This window comes from Callithrix jacchus, chromosome 9 (assembly GCF_049354715.1).
Source record: "Callithrix jacchus isolate 240 chromosome 9, calJac240_pri, whole genome shotgun sequence".
Classification (NCBI taxonomy): domain Eukaryota; kingdom Metazoa; phylum Chordata; class Mammalia; order Primates; family Cebidae; genus Callithrix; species Callithrix jacchus.
In genome coordinates this window covers 97,541,813-97,550,699 of record NC_133510.1, presented here as the reverse complement: position 1 = coordinate 97,550,699, position 8,887 = coordinate 97,541,813, and the positions used below count along the sequence as shown (strand labels likewise).

At 41.4% G+C, this 8,887-nt stretch overlaps 1 protein-coding gene across 7 annotated transcripts in view; it reads left to right on the top strand.

The window, feature by feature from the left end:
- The first annotated feature begins 205 nt into the window (after positions 1-205).
- CEP83 (centrosomal protein 83) overlaps positions 206-8,887 on the top strand; it is a 183,263-nt gene continuing 174,581 nt past the window's right edge. For 5 of the 7 annotated variants that reach the window (XR_013522025.1, XM_035257301.3, XM_035257302.3 and 2 more), the window contains exon 1: positions 206-627. The gene's annotated coding sequence lies outside the window, so the exon portion shown is untranslated. Of the gene's footprint in view, positions 628-1,869; positions 1,977-8,887 lie in introns of all 7 variants that reach the window. The other 2 variants (XM_035257304.3, XM_078337078.1) reach the window with 1 other exon arrangement.

Below are 8,887 nucleotides of genomic sequence, written 5' to 3'. Positions count from 1 at the left end.
TCCCCGGGGCTAGATTTTCCGTTCTCTGGGGCTCCGGGAATCTCTGCGTCCACCCCAGGGCCCTCCAGGAACGCCTAAGGGAGGGCAGCCCGGATCCCCGCGCTGCCGCTACAACCGATGGCTGCTCCCGCCTGGGTTCGTTTGTCTCCTCCTCCTAACGGCTCCAGCAGCAACCGGCGTCCCTGGCGTGGGTGACGTCGGCGTCGGGGTGGGACTTCCTGCTTCGAGCGCTGCCGGGCCTAGCAACAGAGCCCGCTCCTCCAGGGTGGAGGGGCTGTACGATGAGGCGGCTTCTCGGCGGGACATCACCGCTGGAGGTGACTCCGCACCCCTGAGGTGCGGAGCTTTTCACCGCCGCCGCCGCCGCCGCCCTCGGACCCCTCCTCTGATACTTCACCTTTCCCTACAGACTGGAGCCTGAGGGGTCCGCTCTGCCCTCCTCCTCCTCCTCTTCCTCCTCTTCAGGCGCCGGGAACTGAAGAGCGAGGCGTGGCGGGCTGGGCCGACACCCTGCTGTGGGACCGTAACCCTTTGTCCCAATGCCTCCGTGAGCAAAGTTGAGTGGGTGCCGGTGGTTGGAGCTGTGGAGGTGTCCTTGGTGGCGAGCGCGGCCAGAACTCCGGTCACGTAAGTTTTCCATGTGCGGGTTGGAAGGAGCATGCGAGCGTCTGGTATGTAACCTTTCTGGGGACGGCGTCTTGTTTTTTTTTTTTTTGAATACTCATTTTGTCCTTCCACAGACTTGAAGGACATTTTAAATTTTCCTCGTAAAGTAGTGGAAATGCGTGCCAGAAAAGTAGGCAGAGACACTTGCTCCGAAGCCAACTGGATGCACGTGAAACTCTTTACGGAGCTTTAGGATGCACTCTGGCGTGGTGGTGATGAGGCCAGTTTAGTAAATGGCCAAATGTTTAAGTACCTCCAGCTTAATTTACGGTGAAAAAGCTATGCTGGCATTTTCCTTGGCTTTGAAAACAATTTGAATGAATAGTGATGTCAGCTGTCATTACTTAGATAATGCCTAAAATATGTTAGCGGAGGCCGGGTTTGAATACTTGGGTAAATCTTTAGTGTCCAACTTTTGACTGTAATCAATGGGCATTTTGCTCTTAAAAATATCCACTGCTAAGAATTTTTGAAGGCTTTGATTACTTTAGTTGTAATAAGGAAGCTCTTTGAAATCTCACAGATGTCTAGGATAAGGAGAGACTTGCCTGAATTTCTCGTATATGATGTATACTTCATAATCTGTTCAGACTTTGAGCAGCTCTAAAACGGAGTAGGTTGTTAAAGCAGTGCTTCTGTTACCAAGCAACATCTCTGTAAACAAGTCTGACATTCAACTAAAACACAAATGTATTTTCGTACAGTTACCTGGATTCAGAATTCTGTGTATTTAGCCTGTAAGCGATTAAATACTCACCTTTTGTGTTCAGGTTTGATTTCAAACTCATTTTGTTCAGAATTATTCGGATGCTTTATATATTTGAGATTGAGTGTTGCTCTATCGCCCAAGCTGGAGAGCAGTGGTGCAATCTCCGCTCATTGCAACCGCCGCCTTCGGGTTCAAGCGATTCTTGTGCCTCAGCCTCTGGGTAGCTGGGATTAAAGGCGCGCGCCACCACGCCCAGCTAATTTTTGTGTTTTTAATAGAGGTGGGGTTTCACCGTGTTGGCCGGGGTGGTCACCTCGGCCTCCCAAAGTGCTGGGATTACAGGCGTGAGCCACCGTGCCAGGTCAGAATGCTTTAAATTACAAGTGTCACACAGCACTCTCCTGAGAGTTTGCGAATGGTTTTGAGTTATCCTTCGGTTACGTAGGACACAGTGTGCTGGTTACTCCCCTTACTTTTGAGTATTTTCTTTCTAGGTCAGATGAAGTGTGCAGACTGTATTTAGGAACATTCTCAAATAATAGTGAAATACAATTTAGAGTTCCATGCAGCACTGGGAGATTGAAACACTGATTATTCACAGGTAGGTTTTTTGTTTTTGTTTTTGTTTTGAGACGGAGTTTTATTGTTGTCCAGGCTGGAGTGCAATGGCATGATCTCGGCTCACTGCAACCTCCGCCTCCTGGGTTCAAGTGATTCCCCTGTCTCAGCCTCCAGAGTAGCTGGGATTACAGGCACATGGCACCACGCCCTGCTAATTTTTGTATTTTTAGTAGAGATGGTTTCAGTTTCACCATGTTATATTTTTAGTAGAAATGGTTCACCAGTTTCACCAGGCTGGTCACAAACTACTGACCTCAGTCAATCCTCTTGGCCTCCCAACGTGCTGGGATTATAGGGGTGAGCCACTGGGTCTGGCCTATTCACAGGTAGTTTTTAGTCCTTGGTTTACCAGTCACCACACTGTCTCCTCTTATTGAACCCTTAATGATATAATTTGTATGGCAAGTTGTTAGTTTTCAGAGCACTTTGTGAATGATCTTTTGAATCAACAACCTTTCAAGTAAGGAAATATGAGAGAACATTTGAGACAAGACTAAGTGACTTCTTTGAAATCAATCTATTAATAGTGGGAATTGCAACTTGAAGTTTAATGTTCTTTATATCAGATGCCCTTACTGTATTGCTGAAATCCATGAACTTCATTTTAGTTCTCTCCTTTTTTTCTTTGCTGTATGCTGATGTTGAAGTAATGAAATATTCAAAAGTTGGGCAGGATGGAGAAGGAAAAAAAAATCAAGAATGACTTGTATAATAAAATTCTTAGTATTCAGAAATCAGCATTATGTCATGGGATGTTCTAATTCAAGAAGCTTAGAATGAAATCTTAACAGATTAGTGAATTTTAGTGAATTGTCAGAATTTCCCCACCCCCAGGTACTGTCTCTTTGCCTAAAGTAAATGAACTTTTAATTTTGTCATACATAATATATTAGGTTCAGTAAGTGAATTTCTCATATTGTTTAACATGTATATGCTTTTAGGGAATGTGTGTAAATCTGTTTTAAAAACTTCCTGTTAACCCAAGTTCACATTTCTTGACTTAAGCTGAACCCTTTGAAATCCTCTCACCTTGCGTTTCAAGCATATGTTCTTTTTGGAAAAGGTGTTTCTGCCCAGATCAGTTTATTCACTATCTCTTAAACCTGCTCTGTACTTTCTCCTTTTCATACTAGTCTGCATGTCTTTCTATCCCCTATGACCTGATTTCGTCCCTTCTTTCTTAAAATCTAAATTGTACCTTTTCTGTAAGGTTCAATTCCACCGTGACTTCATACATACACAGGAATAGTATGTATTTGTGAGTTACATTTATTTAATACTTATGCTTTTATTGTATAATTTTAGCTTTTTTGACTTCCTAACCAGATTGTAAGCTATTTAAAGGCAGGACTTCAGATCTCGATGAGCTGTATCCTTAGTCTTTTCCAAATAGAAGTTGCTGAATAAATGTTTCCTACAGATGACTGATATGGTTAGGCTTTGTGTCCCCACCCAAATCTCACCTTGAATTATAATCCCCATAATCCCCATGTGTCAAGGGAGAGACCAAGTAGAGGGAATTGGGTCATGGCAGCAGTTTCCCCCATGCTGTTCTCATGAGATTTGATGGTTTTATAAGTGTTTGATAGTTCCTCTTGCATTCATTCTCCTTCCTGCTACCTTGTGAAGAAGATGCCTTTCTTCCCCTTCACCTTCTGCCATAATTTTAAGTTTCCTGAGGCCTCCCCAGCCATGTGGAACTGTGAATCATTTAAACCTCTTTCCTTTATAAATTACCCAGTCTTGGGCAGTTCTTTATAGCAAAATGAAAATGGACTGGCTGGGTGCGGTGGCTCAAGCCTGTAATCCCAGCACTTTGGGAGGCCGAGGCGGGTGGATCACAAGGTCAAAAGATCGAGACCATCCTGGTCAACATGGTGAAACCCCCGTCTCTACTAAAAATGCAAAAAATTAGCTGGGCATGGTGGTGCGTGCCTGTAATCCCAGCTACTCAGGAGGCTGAGGCAGGAGAATTGCCTGAACCCAGGAGGCGGAGGTTGCGGTGAGCCGAGATCGCGCCATCGAACTACAGCCTGGGTAACGAGCGAAACTCCGTCTCAAAAAAAAAAAGAAAGTGGACTAATACAATGACAGTTAGGCATTTTTACTTCCCCCCCTTCTACAGTATTATAAAATTAAGAAGATTGTTTAGAGAAGACAGTAATTGAAGGAGGAATGGCAACAGTAAGCCATAAAAAAGATCAAAGAGTAGGAATTGACGAAATCAGTAGTAAAGGTTCTGTTCCTAGAAAGTGAGTATTTGACAATTTCCCATGAGAATACCAGCAGTAAGGACGCTCTCAGGAATGCTAGCACTATTCCCCAGTGGGCTTGGGGAGTGTGATCAGTTTCCTGGTTCCTAGTAAAATATTATTTTATTAATTATTTTTTTTTTATCAGAACTGCCCTCTCTAGGTCATAGAGAGATCACTGACTGTCAAGTCTAGTACTCTCTCACTCTTTCTTTCTTTTCCCTTCTTTTTCTTTTTTTTTCTGTCTTTGCTTGGTGGAGTCTTGCTTTATTGCGCAGGCTGGAGTGCAGTAGTCTGATCTTGGTTCACTGCATCCTCCACCTCCTGGGTTCAGGCGATTCTCTTGGCTTAGCCTCCCAAGTAGCTGAGAGTACAGACACCTGCCACTGCACTCTACTGAAAATTTTTGCATTTTTAGTAGAGACAGGGTTTCACCACGTTGGCCAGGCTAGTCAGACTTCTGGCCTTAAGTGATTTGCCCACCTTGGCCTCCCAAAGTGCTGAGATTATAGGTGTGAGCCACTGTGCCAGGCCTGCTATTTCTTTTAACCGAGCTATAATCCAAGATGGAAGAAATTAAGAAAGTGAGGAAATGCCCAGTTATTTGCCTTCTGTATGTTGTGACTTCAGATTGCTTTTGGATTAAAATTCAAAGTTAGCAGGAACCTAAACCTGGCCTTTCCCTTTTGGAAAGCACCTATCTGTCTCAAATTATGTCTATAAAATGTCCAGGTAGGTCGGGTATGGTGGCTCATGCCTGTAATTCCAGCACTTTGGGAGGCCAAGGTGGGTGGATCACGAGGTCAAGAGATCGAGACCATCCCAGCCAACATGGTGAAACCCCATCTCTCCTAAAAATACAAAAATTAGGTGGGCGTGGTGGTACATGCCTATAGTCCCAGCTACTTGGGAGGCTGAGGCAGGAGAATCGCTTGAACCCAGGAGGTGGAGGTTGCTGTGAGCCAAGATTGTGCCATTACACTCCAGCCTGGCAACAGAGCAAGACTTTGTCTCAAAAAAAAAAAAATAAATGTCCAGGTAGTTTTTACGGTCTCACCCAAAATTCTGTATCTGATGCTTGTAACAAAGAGTTACTTCAATTGAAGGTATAAAAGATAAAGCTGAGTCTCAGAATGTTTTCATAAATATTTGTTTGATCTAGTTATTTCTTGGGTGAATTTGCCATTCTGGCTTCTGAGTTGTTGCCCAGTAACACAATTGCAGTATAGCATAGCAACCCTTGAAAACAGTAGCATTGAACTATAGGGATTTTCCCGATGAAGTTGCAGTGCCTATCTCTGGTGTTCACATTCAGTCTCTCTCAAGTGTGATTGCACTTTGTTTTAAGGCAGCTATTTTAGATATTGTTAAACTTAAGCAGCATACAATATATCCTTTTTTTTTTTGAGAGAGAGAGTCTCGCTCTGTTGCCAGACACCAGTTTGGAGTACAGTGGTGTGATCTTGGCTCACTGCAACCTCCACCTTCCAGGTTCAAGCAATTCTGCTGCGTTCTGAGTAGCTAGGACTACAGGCGCATACCACCACACCTTGCTGTGTCTCCAGGCTAGAGTGCCGTGGTGCCATCTTGGCTCACTGCAACCTCTGTCTCCCAGGTTCAAGCAATTCCCCTGCCTCAGCTTCCTGAGTAGCTGGGACTACACTATGCCTAGCTAATTTTTTTGTATTTTGGTGGAGACGGGGTTTCACCATGGCCAGGATGGTCTTATCTCCTGACCTTGTGATCCTCCAGCCTCGCCCTCCCAAAGTGCTGGGATGACAGGCGTGAGCTACTGTGCCTGACCGAAATGGTTCTTTATAACATTTTTGTATTGCTTCTAGAGCTTCGTGGGAAGCTTAGATCAATAAGCACAATTTAATAGGGACTGTAATTTTGTGGGAAGAGAACTGTGATTCAGGAGACCAAGGGTGAGTCACTTCACCTTTCTTGGCCTATTTTCTCACTTGAAAACATAAATCTCTGAAAGTTTCCTTCAGAGATTGTATACTTCCTGTTTGAAACAAATTTTGTTTCTCCTGTTTATTGGTTTAATCAGCATTTGAGATCCTATTATGTGTCTTGAGCTATGCTAGGCACTGGGGAAATTGTGACTAAGACATAGTGCTAAGTCTCAAGCAACCTTATTATCTGATGGGAGAAACGGACAAAGTAAATAGTAATTTGTAATAAAGCACGTGAAATGCTCTAAGGATAAATAAGAATATGTTCTGGGGCATGTAGGAAGGATACCTGGCCTAGAACTAGACAGAATATGCTAAAATTGAGGAATGTCTCATTGGAATCTTGTAAGTGTAGTTTTAGGGTGTACAGAGCAGTATTCAACTTGGCCTGGAGGGAGTTAGTAAAAGAAAACTAGGGAGACATTTCTTGAAGTTGGAGAGAGAGAAAAGTCATCAACAATAGTGGTAGTTGAAATACCGAGTGTAGATGAGGTTCCAGAGAGTTGTGTAGAATTAGAAGAGAGCTTGTGAACAGCAGCATGTGATGGGTAGGTGGAGAAAGAAAGTAGGGAGGAAAACCAGAATAGGATATGGTTTTGGAAGCCAAAGAAGGAATGCACATCATATTTGGTTTATTGATTAAATGGAAATTGTTACTCAAGAAACATTGACTCTATAGTCCTATAAACATAAACCCATGTTTATAGGTGTAAAGATCTGAACTTACAATGGGGGTAGTTTAAGTCCTTGCTTAGCAGCATAACAGGAAAGAAAGTGTACTTTGGAGCCTGGGTCCTGAGATTGAAGGTTAGATTACTAGCTGCTTGATTTTTTGAACCAGTGACTTAATTTTTTGGTCCTCATTGTCTTCATAGATAAAATACTTTCTTTCCTTTTCTTTCTTTCTTTTTTTTTTTTTTAAGAGTCATGCATGGATTAAAAGAAGGTAAGTTGTAAACCTGACTTTTAGGGGACATTATTGATTTTCATCCAGGCCATTCTTGTTGATTGTTCTGAACTACATATCCTTCTTTTCCTTCCCCATTCCCAATCATATTCTTTTATCTTCAGGAGCCACCAGAAGTCCTGCCTTTTCTTTGATATCTTCCTATATGGATGATATTCAAAATTTTCTGTAATCAAATGAATATGTCCTGTGTCCCTCAGAATTAGCAACACTATTCTTTTTTAAAGCCTTAAGAAGGAAATTATATTATCTCACATGCAAGAAGTTTGGAGATAGGTGGTTTTAAGATTGTCAATTAAGTGGCTCAGGGATAGTCTTTAAGAACCTGACTTCTTTTTGTTTGGTTATCCTTTGAACTCAGCCTTGATTACTACAACTATCACCAAGTTTTCCAAAGTTTGGAAAAGTGAACTTATTTTTTCTTCTCAGCCCCTTTTAAACAGCTTTATTGAGATATGCTTTACCTGCCATAAAAATCACTCATTTTAAGTGTACAACTTAATGGTTTTTAGCAACTTTGTAGCGTTGTTAAAGTGTCATCACAAGGCAGTTTCTGAACATTTTATCAATCCCCCATGTTCTCTCAAGCTATTTGCATTTAATGTAACTCCTTCCTCCAGCTCCAGAGAACCACTGATCTACTTTCTATCAATATAAATATGTCTTTTCTAGATATTTCATATGAATGGAATCAAACAATATAGTAGTCTTTTGTGTCTGGCTTCTTTCACTTCATGCTTTTTAGGTTTATTAATGTGTGTACCAATGTCTTTTTAATTGTTGAATATTATTCTTGTGTATTTCCTGTTCACCAGTTGAATAGTATTGGGGAATAGTGGTTCCCATTCACTGGTAACTGGTGAATAGTATTTCCCATTCACCAGGTGATAGATGTTGGATTATTTCCAGTTTTTGACTTTTATGAATAATGCTGCTATGAAGATTTGTCTGTAATTCTTAGCGTGAGCATATGTATTCATTTCTTTTGGGTAAATTCCTAGGAGTGGAATTGCTGAGTCATATAGTAAGCTTATTTTTAACTTTTAAAGAAACTGTCAAAATGTAGCGATACCAGTTACAGCCTACTAGCAATGTATCGGTATTCCACATCCTCACCAACAGTTGGCATTGTCTTTTTAATTATAGCCATTCTAGAGAGTATCTTGTAGTATCCCATTGTAATTTTAATTTGCATTTCCTTAATCACTAATGTTGGACACCTTTTTGTGTGGTTGTTAGCTATTTGTAAGTCATTTTTGGTGGAATATCTGTTTAAAGCATTTGCCCAGTTTTTAGCTGGGGTTTTTTTTTTTTTTTTTTTTTGGTCTTATTGAGTTGTAAGAGTTCTTTATATATTCTGGATAAAAGTTTGTATTGTTTTTAATATCAGAGATAGGATTTGTAAAGATTTCTCCCAGTTGGTGTCTTGGCTTTTCATATTTTTGCTGGTGTCTTTTGAAGTGCAAACGTTTTTAATGAAGTTCGGTGTGTGTGTGTGTGTGTTTGTGTGTGTGTGTGTGTGTGTCATGTACTTTGATGTTATGGATAAGAACTTTTTGCCTAATCCAAGGTCCCAAAGATTTTCTCTTGTGTTTTCTTTGAGCTCTTTCCTTTAAATCTAGGATTCATGTTGAATTAACTGTGTATATAAGAAGAGGATCTAAGTTCATTTTTAAAAAACGTGAATGCCAAATTATTCAGTACCATTTGT